This window comes from Podarcis raffonei, chromosome 13 (assembly GCF_027172205.1).
Source record: "Podarcis raffonei isolate rPodRaf1 chromosome 13, rPodRaf1.pri, whole genome shotgun sequence".
NCBI classification, from domain to species: domain Eukaryota; kingdom Metazoa; phylum Chordata; class Lepidosauria; order Squamata; family Lacertidae; genus Podarcis; species Podarcis raffonei.
In genome coordinates, this window is record NC_070614.1 from 51,539,724 (window position 1) to 51,566,617 (window position 26,894).

The 26,894-nt window shown below is 51.7% G+C and overlaps 1 protein-coding gene and 1 long non-coding RNA gene across 2 annotated transcripts in view; one reads left to right on the top strand and one right to left on the bottom strand.

The window, feature by feature from the left end:
* Positions 1-26,894, bottom strand: part of TNFSF13 (TNF superfamily member 13) — a 239,485-nt gene that overhangs the window by 50,796 nt on the left and 161,795 nt on the right. The window lies entirely within an intron of this gene.
* On the top strand, positions 10,110-10,823 carry LOC128400094 (uncharacterized). Its single transcript, XR_008327305.1, has 2 exons — positions 10,110-10,323; positions 10,591-10,823. It is a non-coding gene; the product is annotated as an uncharacterized LOC128400094 (long non-coding RNA).

Here is a 26,894-nt window from a genome sequence, read left to right on the forward strand (position 1 = left end):
ACCCACAAATCCAGAAGCGCTATCTCACCTTTTAATCTCTTTGCAAATGCCGATTCCTCAATCGGTGCAAAAAAATTAAATCAAATTAACCTTGTGTTTCCATGGGGAGCTAAATATAGAGCCGAAGGAAGTTTGTGTATGTTTGGAGTGTGTGTGTGTGTGTGGCAGTGGTGTAGCGTGGGTTGTCAGCACCCGGGGCAAGGCAAGTAATTTGCGCCCCCTAACCCGTGGATTTTAGCAGGGGGCAGAGAGCTGCGAGTGCGAGCGCCCCCCCAGATGTTGTGCCCGGTGCTGCCGGCCCCCCCTGCACCCCCACGCTATGCCACTGGTGTGGGGGGGGGAATAAATGAGAGGGGGGTGAGACCAGGCCGGGGTGTGGGGAGGAGGAAGAGGCGGAAGGGGTGAAAAGAGGGAGATGGGAGCACAGAAGAAGGTGTGAGGAGTGAGAGGAGAAAGAAAGAAAGAAAGGAAGGAAGGAAGGAAGGAAGGAAGGAAGGAAGGAAGGAGTGCACAGAGAGGTGGCAGGATGCAAAGAAGTAAGAATAACTAAAGAGGAATAGAAGGATGTGGGGGGGTCCAGATGTGGAAGCCAGGGGGGCGCTGGGGCGACTTTCCGGCACGGGGAGACACATCTGGGTGTTGGGGAGCTAGGCCTGCAGGAAGACATCTGGAGATACCGCACTGGGGGGTTTACCAGCTGCACTGGCTCCCGGTGGAGTACAGAGTCAGGTTTAAGGTGCTGGTTTTCACCTTTAAAGCCCTATGCGGCCTAGGACCCTCGTACCTACGGGACCGCCTCTCCTGGTACGCCCCGCGGAGAGGTCCACAAATGATAACACCTTGGAGGTCCCAGGTCGCAATTAAGGTGCTGGTTTTGACCTTTAAAGCCCTATGCGGCCCAGGACCCACGTACCTACAGGACCGCCTCTCCTGGTATGCCCCGTGGAGGACCTTAAGGTCCACAAATGACAACACCTTGGAGGTCCCAGGTCGCAAGGTGGTTAGACTGGTCTCAACTAGGGCCAGGGCCTTTTCAGCACTGGCCCCGACTTGGTGGAACGCTCTGTCCCAAGAGACCAGGGCTCTGTGGGACTTGACGTCTTTCCGCAGGGCCTGCAAGACGGAGCTGTTCCGCCTGGCCTTTGGTTTGGACTCAGTCTGACCCTTATGTTTCCCTCCCCTTATGGTTTTGACCTATGGGCTACTTTTAAAATGAGGCTGCATTTTAAATTGCATTTTAACCTGTATTTTAAATTGCCCCCCCATTATGGTTTTATTGTAATTTTACTGGTGTCAGCCATCTGGCCGGGGAGGGCGGGGTATAAATAAAATTTATTATTATTATATAATTATTATTATTACTATTTCCTATCTGGCAAAAGGGGGCGCAGCTCAACAGCAGTGCGGCTGCTTGGCATTCAGAAAGTTCAGTCCCTCAAGTGGCGGGGAGTCCCGAAGGAGTAGGGTCCAGAGGTCTCTCCTCCTTTGTCTCCCTCCCAGGCAGGCAATATCCTGCTTCGGTTTGCTCAGAGAGGCCAGCATTCATTGGAGATGGGAATGAATTGTAGTTTAGATCCGCTTAGTCTTGAAGTCCTCAGACCTGGGGTTAAATGCGGCCCTTCAGACCCCCTCCATCAGGCCCCTAGGAGGGACTCTCCACTAGCTCTGCTTCATGTTTTCGCTTCACCGGAACGGGTCCTCGAACCCTTGCTCAACGCCTCTTGCTGCATGGAGGACAGAGCGTCATGTGAGAACCAGCCTATGGGACTAAGGTAAAACTTGCCTCCGTTGCTCCGCCCACTTTTGCCTCTGGCTCCGCCCACCACTGGCATGTGGCCCCTGGAATATTCTCGCAAAGGGAAAATGTCCCTCAAATTGAAAACACACACCAACCGCCTGCATGCTTGTCTTAGAACAGAGCGGGTGACGGTCAAATCACATCAGGTGCTTTTAAAGTGCCATGACGCCAACTTGAAACTGTCATGGCTTCCTCCCCTCAAAGGATTCTGGGAGGTGTAGTTTCTTCCAGGTGTTGAGAGCTGCGCGGAGGCGTCCTGTTCATAGCTGTCAAGTGTCCCTTATTTGAAGGGACAGTCCCTTATTCCAGCGCCATGTCCCGCTGCTGTCCCTTATTGATGGATGTCCCTTAAATGTCCCTTAAATGATGTCCCTTAAATTTCAAAGGAAGCAGCTCCTCTCCCTCCCTCCCTGCCGGCCAGGGAGGAGGGAGGCTCCAACTGTGTTGCTTGGCTGTGTTGTTCACCCAATAAGGAGTCTAAGAACGACTGGGGGGTGGAGCTTGCATGCCTTGTGTGTGGCTAGTTAATGCAAGCTGAGGGGTTTTTTGAATGCTGGGCGCCATTTTGTTGCACGTGCTGCTGCAAACTTTGCAGTGCAAAGCCAGGCCGGGGAGCCATCTTAAGTTGAGGCTGCATAGGCCTTGTGGTGCATGTGATTCAGATTCTAGTCAGTTGAACCTCTGGTTACAAAGTTGGTTGGACAGTGTTCTCGAAGCTACCAGCATGAGTTTGACCAGGCTGCAGGAGGACAGGAAGACTGGAGTGCCTGGAAGAGTGAGGCTGCAGGTCCCTTATTTTGGCTGCTGGTCCCTTATTTTCAAGGCTGCTGGTCCCTTATTTTCAAATCTGTAAATTGACAGCTATAGTCCTGTTTCCAGAGCTATAATCCCTGATAATGCTTGATTATTAAACCGCTCTGGGAATTGTAGCTTGAGGAAGGCAATAGGGATCTCTGAACAACCCTTAGCACCCGTAAGGAAACTGTACGAGGGCGAATTTATTCCCCTTCAGAAGTACCTCAGTAATTTGCCACGTAGAACAAGAAGAAATGGGGTTAGGGAGTTAACTCATTGTCTCCCCAAGGGCGCAGTGGTACCACCCCTGGAAGGACAATGGGGTTCCCGGGGGAGGGGGACGGACGCTAAGAGGCAAGGAGGGGGTGGTCAAAGTGACTTTGAAAAGCTGGCGTCACTGGATCAAGTCCCTCCGTTTGGTTGAATCAATCAAACTAATTGCATTTTGAATAAACACACAAATAATCCTTAACCGTTCTGAATTTTTATGGTGTCGCCACCTTCCTTCGTGGCTCGCACAAATGGCTGTCCGTTTTCGTAGGGTGCACTGGGAACAACCTCCAGCTGACATCTAACTCTACGGAAAATGTAAACCTGCAGCTTTTTTGGGGGGGCTAATTTTGGGAGGGGGGGTTGGATAATGAACAAAGGCCAGCAGCCAGAGACCAAGTGGGCAATGACCTTTACGTGAGCCTTTGAGATTTGGCGCACCTTTCTGATGCTAAATCAATTCGCAGAGCAGGGGAGACACACAGATATATATACTTCTTTTTCTATTTTGGGGGGGTGGAATAAACCCTTTTCTTGGCTCACCGGCTCATATCTCATTTCTTTTGTCCTGGCTGCTTTATGTCCAGGCGGCCTTTCGCTCCCTCCGGCTCTCAGACAGGTTCCCACCAGAACTTCCTTTCATGCTCCGACCTCCATGAGGGATGACTGATTCTCCCCGCTTGTAAGGCTTGAACTTTTCAATCCGTCAATATTTGACTTCTCCGTGGGGGCCGCTCCGTTCCGGCTCCGTCCTTTCTGCCCGTGTGCCAGGGGCTCCCAAACCACACAGCCTCCCCGCCTGGCCAACACCAAGGTGTCGGCGGCTGGAATGTGGCCGGGTGCCCACAGGAGCCTGCTGGCCAAATGCGAGGAGGGATCGGGGTGTGTGTGTGTGTGCGCACATTGGCCTGTCAGACCCAGGACCAGCCTGGCACCGTCAAATGCCCAAGGGGAGGATTGCTGCGCTCCGGAGCGACCTGGCGAAGGAGCTCAAATCTGGGACGCAGAAATGCACCTGCCCTCTCCACTTGTAGGGTCGATGGGGAAGAGGTTTGGGTTGGAACAGAGGATGCTGGGAATCTCAGTAGGATTCTGGGAGGGGACTGCTAATGGCGTCCGAGGAGGAAAGCCGCCTCTCCATTGCCAGTACAGTGGTACCTCGGGTCCAGTACTTAATTTGTTCCGGAGGTCTGTTCTTAACCTGAAACTGTTCTTAACCTGAAGCACCACTTTAGCTAATGGGACCTCCCGCTGCCGCCACACGATTTTTGTTCTCATCCTGAAGCAAAGTTCTTAACCTGAAGCACTATTTCTGGGTTAGCGGAGTCTGTAACCTGAAGCGTATGTAACCCGAGGTACCACTGTACCAGGAACACAGGGCAGCGACAGCCATTGTTATAAGAAAAAATGCTCCCTTTCCTTTATGGGGTATCCAAGAGCCCGTATAGAGTCCTTAAGTGGGTTCCCTATCCATAGGAGAAAATAGCAGAGGCCAACCAGAGAATATTGAGAAGAAAAGCAGCTAGTAAGCCTGATCTTTATTCAAGGAACTGTTGCAACAGGGTCCCCACACACCACATGCAGGAGGGAGGAGGAACCTTGAAGAACGGGGCGCAAGCCCATATATAGACTCTTGAAATTGCCCACCCTGTAGCCCAAGACCACCCCCCAAAACATCATGCAAACTTCACAGGAGGCGGTCTACAGCAGAAATCCTGTCTGCTGTAATGGTCACTGACTGCATTACCTGGGCAGCCTGGCCATTCTTTTGTGATGGTTAATACTTTAGTTCCTGAGTCCAGGTCACAGGCTCACCCTATTCCTACACAAATACGCCCTTAAGACAGGATTTGCAAGCGCAAAGACAACGGGAGGCTTTCCCCATTTGCCTCCCTTACTGCAGAGGAATATCTGAGGTCACTGGGAGATATCAAAATGGCTTCAGATTTACTCTCCCATACTATTTCAGACGCGGGTGGCGCTGTGGGTAAAAGCCTCAGCGCCTAGGGCTTGCCGATTGAAAGGTCAGCGGTTCGAATTCCCGCGGCGGGGTGCGCTCCCGCTGCTTGGTCCCAGCGCCTGCCAACCTAGCAGTTCGAAAGCACCCCCGGGTGCAAGTAGATAAATAGGGACCGCTTACCAGCGGGAAGGTAAACGGCGTTCCGTGTGCTGCGCTGGCTCGCCAGATGCAGCTTGTCACACTGGCCACGTGACCCGGAAGTGTCTTCGGACAGCGCTGGCTCCCGGCCTCTAGAGTGAGATGAGCGCACAACCCTAGAATCTGTCAAGACTGGCCCGTACGGGCAGGGGTACCTTTACCTTTACCTTACTATTTCAGACACACGTCTCGTATATTTAGATATGTGTGCATTTATGAATATTTATACTACGCTTGAGACCTTAGAATTCTTATAACACCACCACCACCGACTCATCCTAAGTCCACCATTTTGTACAGGAAATGTACTCAAAGCAAAGCCCTTTGTGTGAGAAGGTCACTTGGAGACAGAAACAGAAGAGGTCTGAATTTGGGAAAGACAGTCTCTGAATTCCCCCCGAGAAGGACCAGTAGGATGCAAACCATTTTGCCTCAATAAATCCCATTGTTTTCGGTGGGTGTGGTTTTGTTTTGCTTTTGCTTCCAGTTGCAGTTTGGGGTTGGGCAGGGTGAGATCTCATATTTGTTGGGCCTGGAACCAATGGCCTGACCTGAACGGAAGTTGGCAGACGGAGCATTGATGCTTTTGAATTCTGGTGCTGGAGGAGACTCTTGAGAGTCCCCTGGACTGCAAGAAGATCAAACCTCTCCATTCTGAAGGAAATCAGCCCTGAGTGCTCACTGGAAGGACAGATCCTGAAGCTGAGGCTCCAAGACTCTGGCCACCTCATGAGAAGAGAAGACTCCCTGGAAAAGACCCTGGTGTTGGGAAAGATGGAGGGCACAAGGAGAAGGGGATGACGGAGGACAAGATGGTGGGACAGTGTTCTCGAAGCTACCAGCATGAGTTTGACCAAAATGCGGGAGGCAGTGGAAGACAGGAGTGCCTGGCGTGCTCTGGTCCAGGGGGTCACGAAGAGTCGGACACGACTAAACGACTAAACAACAACAACAGCTCCATAATGATCATTTTACTATTTATACCCCACACATCTTAACTGGATTGCCCCACCCACTCTGGGTGGCTTCCAACATACATAAAAACATAATAAAACATTCAACATTTAAAAAACTTCCCTATACAGGATTGCCTTCAAACAGCTCGGGGGGTTAGATAACTCCATATCCTCCGTTTCTCCAATTAAAATAGGGGCATCCTAAGGAAAAGTGGGACATTCCTGGATCAAATCAGAAACCAGGATGGATGCGCCTGGAAAATAGGGACACTTGGAGGGTCTGGAAGAAGAGGAAAGGTGAGGTTTTCTCAGGAGAGCTGAGGTGAAAAGGCTATGCCAACTCCTTTTCTTATAAAATCAAAGCATTTAGCAGCCTCTCTTTTTCTTCCTCACTGCTAGTACTACACTTCAGAAAAGTCCCTTTCCCTCCCAAATGTCTGGAACCAACAAAAGCACAAGATAGGAAGGTGCCGTTTATGGAGTTGGACCACTGGAACGTCTTGCTAATAAGTATTGTCAACAACGAGAACCTTGTTATTACCAACACACTCTTTCGACAGAAAAATAAATTTATAACTTCGTGGAGGCATCCTCGGTCAAACCACTGGCACTATGTTATTGTCATAGCTGTCAACGTTTCCCTTTTTTTAAGGGAATTTCCCTTATTCCAAATAGGATTCCTCGCAAGAAAAGGGAAAAGTTGACAGCTATGGTTATTGTCTGTGCTAAAGATCGCTGTGATGTGCTCCTTACCAGAGCTATCACGAGCGCCGATGACTGCTGGACAGATCACCGACTAATATGCTCCATGGTGGCTATCAAGATTATACCTCAACGCAGGCTTCAAGGAAGGAAATCAAGGCGCAAAATGGACACTCAAGCCCTTCAAGATCCCATTAAGCAGGTTTGCTTCCAAATGACTCTTAAGGCCCATCTGCTTTCAGAATTCCCTGACAACATCTAGGAACACTGAACCAAGCTAAAAACATCCATTATTGCAGCCTGTGAACAAACTATTGGATACCAAACCAAGAAGCACCAGGACTGGTTTGATGAGAATGACAATGAGATTGAACGTATGATTGACAAGAAAAGGAAGGCCTTTCAGATCTGGCAAAGAGATAGAAACTGTGCCACTAAGAAAAAAAACCTATGCCAACGCTAAGGCTGAGGTTCAAAGAAGAACCAGAGAACTAAAAAACGCCTGGTGGATTAAAAAAAAGCTCACGAGATCCAGCACTTAGCTGACGCTTATGATGCACAGAGTTTCTTCAAAGCCACAAAGACCAACTAGGGCCAATAAATCATGGCATATGCCCCTTACGCTCAGCGGACGGTACCACACTTCTAAAAGATACAGAAGCCATTGCACTGTGCTGGAAAGAACATTACCAACATCTCCTTAACCGCAGCAATGGGTCGCCAGGATTTCAGAGGGGCTCCTCTCCCAACCTGATATTCCATCAGGGATCGAACCCGCCTCCAAAAGCAGACTCCCTTCCCTCTGAGCTATAGCCCCTTCCCCCCATCAGTGCGCACACTCAAAAAACCCCCCAAAAACGTAGAGAGTTATTTTTAAATTGTGCAGGCAGCATGAGAATCAATGTGTTTGAATCATCGAGAGCACAAGATGGTGGGCTTTCTGGCTGCTGCGTCTGGGAAGTCTTCTGAGAGTGGGCTCAGGGGTCCGGAGGACCCGTGCGCCAATCGGGGGCCGCATACTTTCCACGCCGCTCATCCTCGGAGATGCTGTCACGTTGCCACATCGCCACCTTGGCGGCTGGAAAAGCGCATTGAGGCAGAGGGCCTTGTGGGGCGTGGGGGAGAGCGAGGATTCGGGTGGGGAGGAGATGCAAAAGAGGTGAGATCAGAGTTTATACATAAAAGGGAAATGTCATTAGCGTTGCTTTAAATGGAAATGCAATCAAAGGTTCTTCCCACTCCTTTTGTCTTAATTAGGGACTATTGATATGTATTCCTTCCTCTCCAAAACCAGGCTGGAAGGTGTCTGGGGATTAATAAAGTTCATCAGAAGAGCTCTCCTCTCCCGCCCCACTGCCAGCCCCCTCCAGCCCCAGTAGGGGGGCCAAGTCATGCGCCTCTCCCAGGTAGCTCTGATCCCAACCCCCCTGCTCTCTAGAGAGGGCAGAGGCCCAGATATAGGGCACCCGCGCCAGGAAGCAGAGCTGTGAAATCGCACAGTCAGGAGCACGGAAGCTGGCACCTCGGTGGGTGTCAAATCCACACACACACACACCAGCCAGCCTCCACCTCACCTGCCACCATGCGCGCACCCCCCCCCCGGAAGTCGGCACATCTGTCAGGCGCATGGAGGAGAGGTGGCCCTGCAAATGGGACGGACAGATGGGAAGGGGTGGCAGGAAGGGTGCGAAAGAGAGACCTGGGCCCGCGGAGACAGGAAGACATGCAAGTGCCAGGGACGGGAGGAGCGCACGGCTCTTCGCCGGTGCATAGAATTTCATGCACAGAGGGAGAGAGGGGGACATGCACGCTGGCTCTCAGGCACAGAATAAACGCACGCACAGGTGCAATTCCTGGGGCCAAAAACAGGCAGGCAGGCAGGGCTCACATGGAAATATCACACCCTCGCACTCCTCATTAAGTGATCCAGCCGCTTTGTACTGGCAACCAGCGATGGGAATGTTCAGTCAAGCCAGAGGCCTCCATTTGGGTGGGGGGTTAAAGCATACTGTGGGGTTTCATAGAATCGTGGAATGGTAGAGTTGGAAGGGACCCCAATGGTCATCTAGTCCAATGCAGGAATCTCAACTGAAGCAGCTCTGGCAGATGGACACCCAAAAAAAGTTTAAAAGGTAAAGGACCCCTGACCGTTAAGTACAGTCACAGACGACTCTGGGGTTATAGAATCATAGAATCATAGAGTTGGAATAGACCACAAGGGCCATCGAGTCCAACCCCCTGCCAAGCAGGAAACACCATCAGAGCACTCCTGACATATGGTTGTCAAGCCTCTGCTTAAAGACCTCCAAAGAAGGAGACTCCACCACACTCCTTGGCAGCAAATTCCACTGTCAAACAGCTCTTACTGTCAGGAAGTTCTTCCTAATGTTTAGGTGGAATCTTCTTTCCTGCAGTTTGGATCCATTGCTCCGTGTCCGCTTCTCTGGAGCAGCAGAAAACAACCTTTCTCCCTCCTCTATGTGACATCCTTTTATATATTTGAACATGGCTATCATATCACCCCTTAACCTCCTCTTCTCCAGGCTAAACATGTCCAGCTCCCTTAGCCGTTCCTCATAAGGCATCGTTTCCAGGCCTTTGACCATTTTGGTTGCCCTCCTCTGGACACGTTCCAGTTTGTCAATGTCCTTCTTGAACTGTGGCGCCCAGAACTGGACACAGTACTCCAGGTGAGGTCTGACCAGAGCAGAATACAGTGGCACTATTACTTCCCTTGATCTAGATGCTATACTCCTATTGATGCAGCCCAGAATTGCATTGGCTTTTTTAGCTGCTGCGTCACACTGTTGGCTCATGTCAACTTTGTGTTCAACCAAGACTCCTAGATCCTTTTCACATGTACTGCTCTCAAGCCAGGTGTCACCCATCTTTTATTTGTGCCTCTCATTATTTTTTTTGCGGCACTCATCTCGCTTTACTGGCCGATACTTTTTCCGGGTCATGTGGCCAGTATGACTAAGCAGCTTCTGGCGCACTGGAACCCTGAACCAGAGCAGCGCACGGAAATGCCGTTTACCTTCCCACCGGAGCGGTACCTATTTATCTACTTGCACTTTTGGGCGTGCTTTCAAACTGCTAGGTTGGGACAGAGCAACGGGTGCTTTCGAACAGCAACAGTTGGAGGCAGTAAATGCTTCTGCGTGCCAGTTGCTGAACAATGCAGGAGGGAAGAGGGGTCTTGTGTTCGAATCCTGCTTGCGGGTTTCCCTCTGGCCACTGTTAGAACAGAATGCTGGACTAGATGGGGCTATTGGCCTTCTGGTTGTATTTTCTTCTTTTCCAACGTTCTTAGGAAATGGGAGTGATAGGGAGCAGCTTGTGTGTGTTTGTGTGTGTGTGTTTTCTCCGCAAAGGTGCCCAGCTCGCCTCCACCCCTTTCCCTCAGTTCCACCTCAGCAGGGTCCCTCGCCCTCAATTCAAGCAAGACAAAACCCAGGCCTCTCTCGCGCTCCCCCATTCGTGGAGGGGAGAGGGCCTTGGACGGGGGTGGGGGGAAAGAAATCATGGTGTCATTTCTGCACACCCTGGCCTGCCATTCTCCACCGCTACAGCTGTTCCACTATTCCTCCTTTCCAAGGAGGGAGCTGTGGGAATGGGAAGACATTTGCTGATCTCCTTCCCTGGTGAGTGATTGATGTCGGTTTTAAATTAAAACCCTATATATTTCCCCTTCTTTTAATAAAAGTTGGTTTCTAGGACCCCCCCCCCCCGCCTATCCGCTCCTCCTGTCCTGACCACGCCACCGCCAGATAGTTGATAGACGGGGTCCATTGTTCCCGAGGTTTGCTGAGCACACAGGTTTCCAACAGCACGGGAGGGACGGTTGCAACTCCTCCACCCCAAATGAAACCGCCTTCTGCAATCTGTCACTGCTTCTTTCTCTTTTTCAGGGAGGGAAAATGTGGGCACTTCGAATCAGCTGAAAATTCCCGCAAGCTCCTGGGGACGACGACTAAGACCTGGTTCTGAGAGCTTGGAGGCTACAGGGAAAGAATAAAAGTGTTGTAGATTCAGGAGGGGATCTATCAAGTTCTCTCTCCCTTTCCTGATCTTTTAAATCCAGTTCTTCGTATTTCTTCAGCAACTCGCAACTCTCCGTTAAAATTATCCTCCTGAAAGTTCACCAGTGTTGTTTTAGCGAGACTTTCCCCTATTCGACACATTTCCGGACGCAGCTTTGACTTATGAATATCTTTTGGCAAGCCGTTTCCCCTCAATTTGGTACGTCGCTCTGATGAGCAGGTGTGTTTATTTGCACACTTCCACCCTGGTGTGTGAATTTTTGTACCCATTGCTCAGCTGGAGAACTGAGTTTCAACATTCGGAGAATTTTTTGGCGGTGGCATTTCGGGAAGTGCGAATCGCTTCGGGAAGTGTGAATTTTGTAGGTTCCCCCTGTCAAATGCAAACTGAACCTAATCTACCCCCCCAATCCCTTCACCAGAAGCCGGTCCTACAAGTGTGGGGTCCACCCCACAGAATTATGGCTACCAAGGGGGCAGCAGGGGACCCCATTGCCAAGTCCAGATTGAACATAATCGATGGGTTACGGAGGCAGGAGCTGAGAACCGAAAGGGCCTTGCAACATCACTGTGTTGGGGTGGGATCCAGTCCATAGCTGTCAACTTTTCCCTTTTCTTGCGAGGAATCCTATTCGGAATAAGGGAATTTCCCTTTAAAAAAGGGACAGCTATGATCCAGCCACAAATTCAGGGTGTGCAGTTATCATCAACCAACTGCGTGGGAATTTTCAGAAGCCAAAAATTATTGTGATTTTTAAATGTATAGTGCGAATTGTGAGTTTGAATTCATCATGCCAAAAATTGGATAAACTCACACCAAAGACATGCTTGGTGCCCAACACCCAAACATTGACGAAGACCACTGCCCCCCACCCCCAAACCTCAGGAACCCCCAAGTTTGGCGGCAATCTCTGGAGAGGCGTCTGAACCCCCAGAGGAACAGATGGGCGGGTGGCGAGACCGCTTTCCAAAATATATAGAAGATTGGGAGGTCTGGTGCTGTGACAAATCCACTTCCAGGAAAGAGGAGACGTTTTGTGATAAGGGAAATGGCTGGGAGAGGCTCTGAGAAGTCTAGGGCAGCGTCATCTAATCTCCCTTCAGACAAATCAGGATGAATGCTCAATAAACAGGTTCCTTGGGAGCCAGCAGAGATCAAGATGAACTGAGGATTTGGCAAAGGGGGCAGAGACAGGAGAGGAGAAGCAGAAGGATTGTGCCTTGCAGATGCGATTTCCCCGAAAGGTTTTCAGGGCTGGGCTCTGATTGATATGCATATATATCTCCTCATGACTTATTTTTTGTATATTAAGCAGACCTGCTTCATAGTCCAGGGACGTGGGTGGCGCTGTGGGACTTGCCGATCAGAAGGTCAGCGGTTCAAATCCCACAATGGGGTGAGCTCCCGTTGCTCGGTCCCAGCTCCTGGCAACCTATAATAATAATAAATAATAAATTTTATTTATATCCCGCCCTCCCCAGCCGAAGCCGGGCTCAGGGCGGCTAACGACAATAAAACAAATAAAACAGTACAAAAGTACAGCACAAACCTAGCAGTTCGAAAGCACACCAGTGCAAGTAGATCAATAGGTACCGCTCCGGCAGGAAGGTAAACTGTGTTTCCGTGCACTGCTCTGGTTCGCCAGAAGCGGCTTAGTCATGCTGGCCACAGGACCCGGAAGCTGTACGCCGGCTCCCTTGGCCAATAAAGCGAGATGAGCGCCGCAACCCCAGAGTCGGCCACGACTGGACCTAATGGTCAGGGGTCCCTTTACCTTTACTTCATAGTCCCACCCCTACTTTGCTAATTATGGGGGGTGAACCCAGGAACTACGAAAGCCATTGAAATCACTCCTGGTTTTTTTTTAAAGATTTTTAATTTTATTTTATAATGCATATACACAACAGAGAGAGCAGTTATAACAGCAGATGAATGTGTCTGTGTGTGTGTGTGTGTGTTAAGGCTGAGGTGGCAACCAATCAGGACCTTAACATCACAAGTAGGCTTTATTTTTTCCCAAAGCATTAAGGCTATTAGGGCAAGCTTGCACTGGAAATTAAGGCAACTGAATAGCTACGCAAATAATTTTTCAAAAAACAAACAAACCGCCTAATTACAAAGAGCGCTCTTCTCGCCAGCACTCAGAAATGCCTGTTGTTATTTTTTAATTAAAAACCACAAAAGTGTCGGAAGATTTGCACACAGCCGTCGCCGGGTGTCTGGGAAATGAGAGCTCTGCGTCTTAGGGAGTGGCTGTTTCAGATGAAGCGAGTGCTTCTGGGGCTGGTGACATATTTGGGGCAAGTGGGCTAAATAAAAATAAAAACCGGGGTGGGGTTGCACGTGGCAGAAAAGCGAGATAGGCTATTGAAAGCCCAATTTTCCTTTTCCTGGGCCATTGGGCCCTGTAAGCCCTGCAACCAGAAAGCACATTTCTTCCTGTTAAGTTGTGGGTGAACATATCAGACGACACAGCGATTCTTCAAACAGCTCTTGTTTATTCAGAGGCCAGAACAGAACTGAGCTGAAGGGCTCAGTCAGCCTGCTTATATAGAGCTCCAGTACAACGTAACTGTAGCAACTTTCTAAAACTATCCAATCACTGAACATCACTTTCGATCCTTCATTTGCATAACTATCTACAGTATCCCCCTGCTGGCCCAGGGTGAGAACTTAAGTACATAACACTTCCCCCAAAGTATTCTGGACAATGTAGTTTGTTGCGGGTTGCTGGGAAGTCTAACTCTGCTGGGGGCAAAATCCTGTTCCCAGGGTTCTTTGAGGGAAAGAATTTGCTCCAAATGCACTTTAAAGGTGCAGGATACGGTGCAATGGTTAGACACCATTTTCCAGCCTAGCCTACCTAACAGGGTTGTTGAGAGGATGAAATAGCGATGTACAGCAGCAAGAATGTTGATTGCACAAAATTGGAAGACTGGAGTGGCGCTGTGGGTTAAACCACAGAGCCTAGGGCTTGCCGATCAGAAGGTTGGCGGTTCGAATCCCCGTGACGGGGTGAGCTATTTATCTACTTGCACTTGGACGTGCTTTTGAACTGCTAGGTTGGCAGGAGCAGGGACTGAGCAACGGGAGCTCACCCCGTCACGGGGATTCAAACCCCCGACCTTCTGATCGGCAAGCCTTAGGCTCTGTGGTTTAACCCACAGCGCCACCCGCGTCCCACCCTGGATGGTTAAGTCCAGTCAAAGGCGACTTTGGGGTTGCAGTGCTCATCTCACTTTCTGGCCGAGGGAGCCGGCGTTTGTCCGCAGAGAGCTTTCCGGGTCATGTGGCCAGCAGGACTCAACCACTTCTGGTGCAATGGGACACCGTGACGGAAACCAGAGCACACAGAAACGCCGTTTACCTTCCCGCCGGAGCGGTACCTATTTATCTACTTGCACTCGTGTGCTTCTGAACTCCTAGGTGGGCAGGAGCAGGGATCGAGCAACGGGAGCTCACCCCATCGCGGGGCTTCGAACCGGCGACCTTCTGATTGGCAAGTCTTAGGCTCTGTGGTTTAACCCACAGCGCCACCCGCGTCCAGCTCCCCGTATACCTGCATGCTTTTTAAACCACCACTTCCAGTCCTGTGGACTAGCAACCTGGAGTACACATTGATTATTGCTTTCATTTTATGGATCAAAGGTTTTGTTAGATTGCTGTTTTAGGCGTTGTTTTTAAAAGTCTGGAACGGATTGATCCATTTTGCATTACTTTCTATGGAAAAGTGTGACTTGGTTTTGGAACGCTTTGCTTTTAGAATGGACTTCCAGAATGGATTAAGTCTGAGAATCAAGGTACCACTGTATATGGATACTTTGCCCTAGCATATGAATTTTCGAAGGCATTATGTGGCTGGAAAAAGGCACGGTAAAATCCAAGAAGGGCACGTTGCGAAGGACGGCTTGTGTTTTGGTTCGTGTGTCATTTCGGGAAATGCGAACAAGGTAAATTTGCCCTTTTAATGTAAGTAAAGGTAAAGGGACCCCTGACCATTAAGTCCAGTCGTGGCCGACTCTGGGGTTCCAGCGCTCATCTTGCTTTACTGGCCGAGGGAGCCGGCTTAGTCATGTGGCCAGCATGACTAAGCCGCTTCTGGCGAACCAGAGCAGCGCACGGAAACGCCGTTTACCTTCCCGCCAGAGCGGTACCTATTTATCTACTTGCACGTTGACATGCTTTTGAACTGCTAGGTTGGCAGGAGCAGGGACCGAACAATGGGAGCTGACCCCGTCGCGGGGATTCGAACCCCCGACCTTCTGATTGGCAAGTCCTAGGCTCTGTGGTTTAACCCACAGCGCCACCCGCGTCCAGCTCCCCGTATACCTGCATGCTTTTTAAACCACCACTTCCAGTCCTGTGGACTAGCAACCTGGAGTACACGTTGTCAGGGCTGGGTTAGATGGTCTTTGGGTAACCTCTGACTCAGTAGCTCTGTGGCACACACACAACCCCCCCCCCAACACATCACTGAGCTCAGGTGCTGCTTCCTGTGTGCTGGCTGTCCCCGTCACCCGCACCCGGTCCCCTCCCTCCAGTTCCTGGCGTCATTTCTCACTTCTGTTCTCCTGCCAGCTGCTCCAGTCCTTACCCAGAGAGAGGCAGGCAGACGCAACCCCTCTCCGTCCCAATTAACACCTCAGAGAAAGAGGTGGCTTCGCTGACTGCGCCACCGGTGTGCAGAGACGCACGGCGAGGTCGTCTTTCAGCTTTCTCAATCATTCCCTGGCGGCGCACACAATGGGGTCTTTCTCCCCTCCCTTGCTTCCTCTGAAGAAAAGCCCTCCGCTGAGGAAACAAGAGGCACGTTCGCTGGCTGTGGGCCTGAAGCCAAGGGCCTCACAGCCGGACGGAGGACTCGAACTCCCAGCCCTGGGAGGACCCTGGGTGTCTGCTGAGGTCTTTAAACCAGAGCAATACTTAGGTCACAAAGGGTGTCCAAGAGGACTAGGAAAAGCTAAAACATTCTCCCCACAAGCGACACCCTCCTGCACCTTCTGTTCCAGTGGTTCCCAAACTTTTTCAGCCCCTGACTTGGTAAAAGGTAAAGGGACCCCTGACCATTAGGTCCAGTCATGGCCGACTCTGGGGTTGCGGTGCTCATCTCGCTTTACTGGCCGAGGGAGCTGGCGTACAGCTTCTGGGTCATGTGGCCAGCATGACGAAGCCGCTTCTGGCGAACCAGAGCAGCGCACGGAAACACTGTTTACCTTCCCGCCGGAGCAGTACCTATTTATCTACTTGCACTTTGAGGTGCTTTCGAACTGCTAGGTTGGCAGGAGCAGGGACCGAGCAACGGGAGCTCACCCCGTCGCGGGGATTCGAACCGCTGACCTTCTGATCAGCAAGTCCTAGGCTCTGTGGTTTAACCCACAGTGCCACCCGCCAAAAGCTGAAACATTCTCCCCACAAGCGACACCCTCCTGCACCTTCTGCTCCAGCGGTTCCCAAACTTTTTCAGCCAAACTTGGTACCATGGACCTACCCTACCCTATGAAAAGCACTTTTATTCTGAATAGCAGTTTGCACGACTCGCCGAGGAAGATAACAACAAACAGTAATTAGCAGTTGCATATTTGTTCAGAATCCGATCAAAACTGTTTAGTTTAATCGAGTCGGAAAATTTAAAGAAATTGACCCGGCGATACCAGCTTTTCAAAGATACATCTCAGGCGACTCAATGCTGGCTGCCCCTTTGCATTCCCCGACTGCCCTTCCAGGGGATGGCACCACCTCGGATGATGTGCCAGAGGACTAGGAACATGGCTAGGCCAAAGCGAAGATGTTGACCCAAGAAGCAACAGGCCCCCTGCCCCTGCGGGGTGAAGACATCTCTGAATGTGGCAAGCCACCAGAGTCCATTTGGTGGGCCTGAAAGGGTCTGTCCATGCCAGCCTTGGTATCTCCTGGGAGATGGAGGTTGTCCGAAGAGACAATGTCCGTGCCAACTCAACATCTGGCTTATCCTTAGTTCTGCTCCCCGCCCAAAGACAAGGCTGCTTGTGGATTGGACAGGGTGCCCTGTCTGGGGTATCTGAAGTCACAGGGTTGGACCAGCCTAGTTCCTCTCCTGAATCCATCTCTCCGTTCCCAAGACTACAGCCTCCTTTTCCCCAGGCTCAGATGTATCTTGGGGTCCTTCAGACATTTCCCCAACCCCTCTGACCCTCTCCTGGGCACTCCAACCCCAGTTCCCAGAGCATCTCTCGTAACTTAAAAAGGTAAAGGGACTCCTGATCATTAGGTCCAGTCGTGGCCAACTCTGGGGTTGCGGCGCTCATCTGGCTTTATTGGCCGAGGGAGCCGGTGTCCAGCTTCTGGGTCATGTGGCCAGCAGGACTAAGCCGCTTCTGGCGAACCAGAGCAGTGCACAGAAACGCTGTTTACTTTTCCGCTGGAGCGGTACCTATTTATCTACTTGCACTTTGACGTGCTTTCGAACTGCTAGGTTGGCAGGAGCAGGGACCGAGCAACGGGAGCTCACCCCGTCGCGGGGATTCGAACTGCCAACCTTCTGATCGGCAAGTCCTAGGCTCTGTGGTTTAACCCACAGCGCTTAGAATGGCTTATTTTAAAGATCTAGCAGCCTGTATTTCCATGCTTTCCTTTGCTGCGTATTATGTAGTTTTAAATCTCTGCTGGGGTCCTCTCACCAAAGAGTATTTGCCCCAGTCTTGGATCTTGGCATCCAGGAATTCTCCTTTCTATCTTCTTCTTCTTTGGCGGTCACTCGTAGCCGAGTAAGATTGTCTTCTATAAACACGGTTTTAACAGTGAGTCCGTGACTGTGGAGGCCAATTCTGGATCCACACGTCCTTCCACAGTGGGGACATAGGTCTCCGGGTGGGAGTTGATCACGGTGTGGATTTGCCAAGCGTGCCTTTCTCCTAGCATGTTTCTCCCTTGAGTCCTGAGTTTGAGGGTCTTCAAAGCCCATGACACCTTTGGTCAAGGCTGTTCTCCAACTGGAGCGCTCACAGGCCAGTGTTTCCCAGCTGTTGGTGTTTATACTACATTTTTGTTAGATTTGCCTTGAGACGGTCTTTAAACCTCTTTTGTTGACCACCAGCATTACGCTTTCCATTTTTAACTTTGGAATAGAGTAGTTGCTTTGGAAGACGATAATCAGGCATCTGCACAACATGACCAGTCCAACAAAGTTGATGTTGAAGAATCATTGCTTTGACACTGATGATCTTTGCTTCTTCCAGTACACTGATATTAGTTCGCCTGTCTTCCCAAGTGATGTGTAAAGTTTTTCTGAGACATCATTGATGGAATCTTTCAAGGAGTTGGAGAGGGTCTTTATAAGTGGTCCACGTTTCACAAGCATACAGTAAGGTTGGTAGTACAATAGCTTTGTAAACAAGCATTTTGGTCTCCTTTCTATATACAGGTGGCGACCATTTTGCGCAGGGGTTCTGTTCCTGGCCCCCTCATGCGTCGGCAGTGCGCACATAAGCCCGCTCTACCCCACCCACATTCTGCCCTGTTCTGGGTCCGAAAGGACCTGCGTGTCGGTGGCCGCGCATCAATTGGACGTGCGCAAAATGGCCACCGCCTGTATAGATTTCCTCGTGTGTTTTTCCTTGCCAGTGGCACAAGCACTTACCCAGTGAGGGTTTCTGGCAGGTTCCGGCACCTTCCGCCCTGGCATTAAGCACCACTCTCACCCCAAAGGGAACCAGGGCGCATGAAAAGGGTGCCCCCCCTGGACCGGAGTTGCTGCCATCGAGTCCTGGCCAAGAGGATCTCAACTGTGGTGTGTAGTGGTTGGTGTGTTGGGGACCAGAACCTCGGGAACCCGGGTTCAAATTCTCTCTCAGTCATGAAACTCGCTGGGTGACCTTGAGGGCCAGTCGCAGCCTCTCTCAGCTTAACGTACCTCAAAGGGCTGTTGCGAGGATAAAATGGGGGGCGGAGAGCTGTGTATGCCCCCTCGAGCTCCTAGAAGGAAAGTTTGGATGTAAATGTAGCAAAATAAATAAAATAAATAGTATAAACCCCGATAGGTTCCCTTCAGGAGCCTCCGTTTCCCACATGCCCAAATCCAGGCACCTCATTCTCTTTTCTGCAACAAAGCACCCTAGGTTTGGGGGGCGCAGTTGACTTTGAGGGGACAGATCCTGCGGGTAATGCAACGGGGGTCCTTGACAGTGGCCTGCCCCTCACCTCGGCCTTTTGTGGACTGGCGAAATGCGCTCAAATAAATCAATCAACCAACGCGGCAACGGCGCATGAAAGCAAAGACAGCATTTTTCGCCTGCCGCCGAGGCCCTTTTCAAAGCAATTTCCTTGGCTAATTTTGAGTCCCTGTGGTATTTTGGATCTCTTCCCCCGTCACCGTAGCAAAACCCAAATAAGAGATGGTTATTTCTGATCCGTCTGACAAGCAGCTGCCTGACCTTTTGGGGAAACGAACTCGCTTCTGAAATGACAGAAATTCGTCAAGATTTTTCCCCCTCTCCTCCCCTGCCTCAGAGCTGGGGGGTGGGAAAAAGATGCAGGCTTGGCTCTCGCACAAGTACCCCATAACATCACTTCCCCCAAGTCTGAGGTGGGGGCCCTGGGGGAAATGTATTATAGTGACCCCCAGGCGCTGTCCCTGCACCCTGGTGGGCTTATCTGGCTGAACTAGCAGGACTAAGAGACGAGGTCTTTCTGAATTACCCACAATGCCCCAGTCTTCCCCAACCTGTCGCTCTCCGGATAGTTTGGACTCCAACCCCCATCAGCCCAGCCATTTTGGCCTGATGGGAGTTGCAGTCCAAAATAGCTATGTTGGCCTGGGGCTGATGGGAGTTGGAGTCCCCAAGAGCCACACGGGCTGAAGCTAATGGGAGTTATGGTCCAAAATGGCCACACTGGCTGGGGCTGATGGGAGTTGGAGTCCCCAATGGCCACACGGACTGAAGCTAATGGGAGTTATGGTCCAAAATGGCCGCACTGGCTGGGGCTGATGGGAGTTGGAGTCCCCAAGGGCCACACGGACTGAAGCTAATGGGAGTTATGGTCCAAAATGGCCACACTGGCTGGGGCTGATGGGAGTTAGAGTCCCCAATGGCCACACGGACTGAAGCTAATGGGAGTTATGGTCCAAAATGGCCGCACTGGCTGGGGCTGATGGGAGTTATGGTCCAAAATGGCCACACTGGCTGGGGCTGATGGGACTTATGGTCCAAAATGGCCGCACTGGCTGGGGCTGATGGGAGTTATGGTCCAAAATGGCCGCACTGGCTGGGGCTGATGGGAGTTATGGTCCAAAATGGCCGCACTGGCTGGGGCTGATGGGAGTTATGGTCCAAAATGGCCACACTGGCTGGGGCTGATGGGAGTTATGGTCCAAAATGGCTGCACTGGCTGGGGCTGATGGGAGTTATGGTCCAAAATGGCCACACTGGCTGGGGCTGATGGGAGTTATGGTCCAAAATGGCCGCACTGGCTGGGGCTGATGGGAGTTATGGTCCAAAATGGCCGCACTGGCTGGGGCTGATGGGAGTTATGGTCCAAAATGGCCACACTGGCTGGGAGCTGTAGCTCAAAATGTAGTCGTTTATTTATGGCAGAAGTATTTCCAATCCACACTTTTCATAATACTGTACCAAGGCAAGGAGCACGACATGTGAACTGATCCTAAAATCAGCAAAAGCGTTCCATAAAACATCGTTAAAACATCGTTTCAATGGCCGTGGTGGCTGGGCCTGAGGGGAGTTGTTGTCCAAAACAGGCTGGTGCGCACCAGGTGTGCCCCACAGCAACACAAGGTTAAGAAGAGGGCTCGCTCCAGCCGCCCGGTGCTGCTTTGAGTGCCAAGCCAGACTGTGGGGACCCCACAGTCGCCATCATCAGGGCTCCGGGGCCCTGAGGCTGGGTGCTGCCACGAAGCCCACCCAGCCTAGAGCGGTGTGGGTGGCCATGGGTGTTAGGCCTCATCTCTGGAACAATTTCCCCCAAAAGAGGGATCAGGCCCCATCACCCTTGGCTTTTAAGCACCAGGGCAAATTCTTCTCCTGATCTTGCTTTTCGTAAGACCTTGCCTTTGATCGATCAATTGGTTTTTCAACTGATCGCTGCTCTCTTGGCTTGCTTTCCAACAGAGCCTGAGTTTTAATGCTTTCCTTTCTCCTTCTTTCTTACGAACAACGGTTCCGCCGCTGCGTATTTCTGGCTCGTTCTAAAACAACAACAACAGTTGACTCTTTAACACTGTAAATGTTTCATTTTGTTGGTACTTTCTGTGCTTCCCTTTGGCGACATTTGCAGGAAAGCGACTAACGGATGCTGTAAATAAAACAATGTGAGATTTCTGTTCAAACACCTACAATGGTGGTTCCCCCCCTCATATGCCCCCTTAACTTGGGGGCATCAGGATAAAAAATGCACCAGCGTGGAGTTGTTTCCCTTTTCCAGCATACTCTATTCCGTGCATCCTGCCACCCCCCTCCCCAAGCAGACACTTTTCTGTGGCTGCTGAGCATGTTCAGGTCACACTGCGTTTCCCCCCAGCCTGTAGAGTTTCCCCCCCTCTCAAATTCCCCAAACTTCATGGTTTAGCCCCCTGAAGTCTCCTCTCTGGCACATGGGATGCTGCTAATTTAGAGTCATAGAACAGGGACTCCCAAAAGCCGTCTAGTCCAGCATCATAGCTAAATAATCCCTGACAGATGGCCCTCCAACTTCTGCTTGAAAACCTCCAAGAAAGGAGAACCCACCATCTCGCAAGGCAGTCCGTTCCACGGTCAAACAGCTCTTACTGTCAGAAAGTTCTTCCTGATGTTTCGTCGGAATTTCCTTTATTGTAACTTGAAGCCGTGAGTTCGAGTCCTACCCTCCGGAGCAGGAGAAAACAAGCTTCCATGGGACATCCTTTAAGATGTTTGATCTCCTCTCTCAGTCTCCTTTTCCGCAGGCTAAGCCATACCCAGCTCACTCAACCGTTCCTCATCAGGCTTGGTTTCCAGGTCTTGGACCATCACGGCCGCCTCCTCTACGCACCTTCCAGCTTCTCAATACCCGTCTTAAATTGTGGTGCCCAGAACCAGACACAGGATTCCCGGTGTGTTTGGACACATGGGATGCGGGACGCGGGTGGCGCTGTGGGTTAAACCACAGAGCCTAGGACATGCCGATCAGAAGGTTGGCAGTTCAAATCCCCGTGACGGGGTGAGCTCCCGTTGCTCAGTCCCTGCTCCTGCCAACCTAGCAGTTCGAAAGCACGTCCAAGTGCAAGTAGATCAATAGGTACCGCTCCGGCGGGAAGGTAAACAGCGTTTCTGTGCGCTGCTCTGGTTCGCCAGAAGCGGCTTAGTCCTGCTGGCCACATGACCCGGAAGCTGTACGCCGGCTCCCTCGGCCAGTAAAGCGAGATGAGCGCCGCAACCCCAGAGTCGGCCACGACTGGACCTAATGGTCAGGAGTCCTTGGACACATGGAGGAAAGAGCTATCAAGAGCTACTAGCCATGACAGTTATGTTCTGCTGTCACAGTCAGAGGCAGCAAACTGCTGCGAAATCAGGAGGCCGGACTAGCCGGGCCCTCTTTGGCCTGATCCTGCGGGACTGTTCTGATGTTCTTAGATAAGATTGGTGGCTGAATGGATGGCTAGACAGCTTTGAACCGGATGGACTTCAACAGACCGTCTTCCCCATACCCCATGACTTACGAAGGCGCATCACACTCCAAAATCACACCCCCCCCAAAGGATTTCCCCAGCTTTCTGGATCTTATCTGTCCATTGCTCATTGCAGGTTCCCCGCCCCCATCCCAGATCCAGGAATAAAACCTTTATACATGAGTATCTGGTTCCCCCTTCCCTCCCCTGGGCTGTGGATTCTTAAGCCCTGCTTTCTTGCCTAGGGAACCCAGGCATCCGGGCTGCCAGTCAACACCTTCCTGGCGCTCTCTCCAAGAGGGTAGCCGTGATCCTCCCCAGCGGCTGGGAGGGTGTGAGTTGTGGAGGGAGGCAGCTAGAAAAATGCAGCCACCCTCTTCCTCTCCAAGAGGGAGTCTGGGGGTCAGGGCATCTTGCTTGGCACAGTGTGCTTCCTGTCGCTGGGCAACAGGTTGCCATGGTTACAGTTGCTGTTGCCCAGGGCGATGGCCAGCAAAAGGAACACCTCCCTGTGGGGTGTGGTGGTGGTGAATGGAGATGTAAAATTTCTTAAGGGGGGGTGGGAAGGGATGGAAGCATGTGAGGGAAAAACGCTCCCTTTTCTGTGGTCTCTCAACGCCACCCCCACCCTACCCCCCACTTTCCCCAGGGGGTGAAAAACCCACTGGTGGTGGCTATATAAATAATAATAATAAATTAAATATTTGGCGTATTTGCTTGGCTCTCCACCTCGAGCCAAGGTTATAGCTTCCAGGCTCAGAAATAATATCTAAAATGAACCCATCTTGACATTCTGATGTGTACAAAGGGGAACCGGTGTTTGCAGAGAGGCCAGGGAGGAATTAATATATTCAGGACTTTATTGTGGGAGAAAAATTTGTCTCTTCCTCCCCCCCTTCCACATTTCCAACCAACCAGCATTTCCTCACCAGACTCTCTCTGCCTCTTTGTCTGCCTCTGTCTCTCCCTCCCACCCCTTTGTCTAAAAGTCCCGTGCAAAAAAGAAAGAAAAAATAAGTATTATTTCCATTGCGTTCCATCCCTATTCTAGATCATAATTTGTGAAGTTTGGGGCACAGGGTGCATGTGAGTGGCGTTATCCTGTTGGCTTTCTCCCGCACCCCCTGATTCCCCAACCTGGTGCCCTCAAGACCTTTTGGGGGTGCAAAACTCACAAGCCTCTTTCTGCCCCTTAACAAATTTCCCACTTTCCCCCAACCCCCCTCATTAAAAAGGGGGAAAAAAACAAACCTGGAGCCTCAGCCACACCTCCGGGGGGGGCAGGAATGAGCAAACCTCGCCCAGCTCTAACCCTTAGGCCTCGCTCCATCTTTGAGACCTGACGCTGTACCTCAGGGAACCACCAGGGGTCAGTGCGCTGTCACGGGGATTGCCATGCAGTTCCTGCAGCAGGCACCAGAGGGCGGTGCGTTCATCCCAGGCTTTAGAGTTTGGGGTGGTTGTGGGGGGAGTCTTTTGGGAAAGGGGGGGGGCATTGCAGAGGAGGCAGCGTGGGGGAATCCCGCTCCCCCTTGGCTGCTTGAGGCCTACCCTAGGCCCACCCCTCTATTTCTCTCTCCTCCTTGCATCCTCCAACCTCCCTGCCCCATTCTCTGGTTTGGGGGTGGGCCCCATTCTTCCCCTGCCTCAAAAGCAGCCCTGACCCTGCCCAGCTGCAGTGGGGCAGGAGCAAGGCGGAGGGGGACATTGATTGATGAGGGTCCTTTCTCCCCCCTGACAGCGCCGGCCCGGCAGCTGCCGCATGTTCCTTTCGAGAGAGGAGCCCCCCCGTCTGTCAGGACAGGAGGGGACACCCTCCCCAAGCCCCCCATCATGCGTTTGAGAGGACTGGGAGGCGATGGGAGGGACTGGGAGGCGATGGGAACAGGAAAGCTGACAGGAGGAGGAAGGAGGCTGAGGAGAGGCGGCGGATGGGCCGCAGAAGATGCTCCAGCAAAGCGACTCTCAAGCTTTCGGTGGCGCATGGGTATAAGACAAGGCAGGGGGTGAAGAAAGAGGGCAGAGGGAGTGGGGGGGAGCGCAGCCCCCTTCTGGGTGACCCCCCCAGCCCTATAAGCTTGGCGGATATTTTAATAACCTGCAATGCCTACATATGCTCAACTGTGGTTTTAATTTGTTTAGGGGTGTACTATGGTGATACTTAATTTGTTTAGGGGTGTACTATGGTGATATAAGGGACGCGGGTGGTGCTGTGGGTTAAACCACAGAGCCTAGGACTTGCTGATCAGAAGGTCGGCGGTTTGAATCCCCGCGACGGGGTGAGCTCCTGTTGCTCGGTCCCTGCTCCTGCCAACCTAGCAGTTCGAAAGCATGAAGTGCAAGTAGATAAATAGGTACTGCTCCGGCGGGAAGGTAAACAGCGTTTCCATGCGCTGCTCTGGTTCGCCAGAAGCGGCTTAGTCATGCTGGCCACAGGACCCGGAAGCTGTACGCCGGCTCCCTCAGCCAATAAAGCGAGATTTGCACAGCAACCCCAGAGTCAGTCACAACTGGACCTAATGGTCAGGGGTCCCTTTACCCTTTACCTTATGGTGATATTATACTTGATTGAGCTCTTGAATTTAGAGAAGTTTTCCAGGTGAGCTGCTTTGAGGGCCGGGGACTCCTGCACGACAGCGTCTTCTCCCGTAAAAATGAGAGGGAACTGGGTGAAATGGGTGGGGCAGAGAAAGTGGCAGGACACTTGTTTGCTCTGCAAGGAAATCAGCTGTGGGACCCCTGATAAGACTTAGGAAGCATTGGAAGAGGTTCGTTCATTTATTTTCACGGAGGATAAGGTTATTATTGACAGCTACTCGTCGTGATGTCTCAGTGCTTCCTCCAGGATGAAAGGCGGCCTGTCTCCCAGGAGCTTGGGAGGGCGATGGCATCCGTGACCCACTTGAGAGATTCCCACCGGCTGCCATAGACGCTCCATCAAGGGGAGTTTTCAAATGGATGGCCGTCTGTCAGGGCTTCCTCAATAAATCTGCCAGGGCATTTGCAAAGCTAAGCAGGGTCCGAGGTGGTTTTAAATTGGATGGGGGACCGCATGCCGAGATTCCTGCATTGCAGGGAGTTGGATGGGGTTGATGTTTGTGGTCTCTTCCACCTCTATGATTCTAAATACGCGATTCCTGCTTTGCAGCGGGTGGTCTAGATGCCTCTTGGGGCCCACAGAATCCACCACCAGCCCAACCTTGCAAAGGGGACCTGTCCATAGTCAGGAGCCAGTTGCTGCCTTTTGGGAGATTCTGCTTGCTAGGGCAGATCTTGTTGTGTGGGGGGGGGGCCCTTCATAAGCTCTGTGACAGCCCCCCACCCAACGAGGATTAGTCTGGATCAGATCAGTCTGAAACCCGCTAAATTAGAGCGGATGAATCTCTTAATGGCTGCATTAGGAGAGGGCGGCCCTGGAATCAATCTTCAGCGAAGGGCGGTGTGTAAATAATTTTCACAAATGAGCGAGGTAAAATGCAGAGTTGTGCTAGGAAAATGGACAGATGAAGAGGTCAACAGAAAGAGGAGAGCTGCCAGCATATATATATATATATATATATATATATATATATATATATATTTGGCATTTTTCCTTTGAGCCCAAGTGTAGGCCTCTGGCCAAGGGTGGGGTCCATTGCCCCACACAGCAGGCAGGCCTTTGGGATCTACTTTGGGGTTTGTTTTTGCTAGAACCAGGCCCCAAAGAGGGCAGGGCCAGAAACAAAATGGCGGCTCTATGGGCTGCATGGCCCACACAAGGAGGAATGGAGGCCTTGGATTGCGAGAGAACAGACGTCCCAAGAGCCAACATTGTGGCAAGGCATTGTGAGGGAGCCTCTCTCTTTTTTGCTGCTGCTGCTGCTGTTACACAATCTGGCAAACTCCTGCCAGGAAAGCACCCAACCCGTCGCTAGGGCGAAGGCAGGGTTGCACCGTGGCAGCGAAGCAGGAGCTTTTGGGCGCGGTGATGGCGCTGGCAGCCGGATGCCGTCTCCTCTCCGCCCTGCGTGGGAGGAGAGTGACAGGGCCTCGCTCCGTCCCGTCTTGCCCTCCTGCCTGCCTTGTTCCTCCGACAGGCCCTGCGCCTTGTCAGGGACAAAGGGCAGGCGAGGCCCCCCGCCCACGCCAGGGCAGTGCCACGTGGCCGCTGCAAAGGGCCGGCTCGGGCGCTGTGACCCGTACCCGTCTGGGGCAGGCTCAGGAATCCCGTCGCCCGCCGATGGCGCAAGCTGTCCAGGCGTTGGACTCTTTGCTGGAGTGCGACAGGCCAGAGACTGACAGTCGATTTAGGCCAAAAGGCCTCCAAGTTGGGGAAGGACAGAACTTGGACTGTGCTTGCTTTCGTATCCATTACCCTCAGGCTCCCCCAGACGAATACAACCCCGCAGTTTGCAGAATCATAGCGTTGGAAGGGACCCCTGAGAGCATCTAATCCAACCCCCTTGCAATCACAGCCAAATTCAGCTGATTCAGCAGGAATCACAGCTGAAGAACCATCGGCAGATGGCCAACAGATCTCTGTTTTAAAACCGCCAATGTAGGAGAATCCACCTTCCG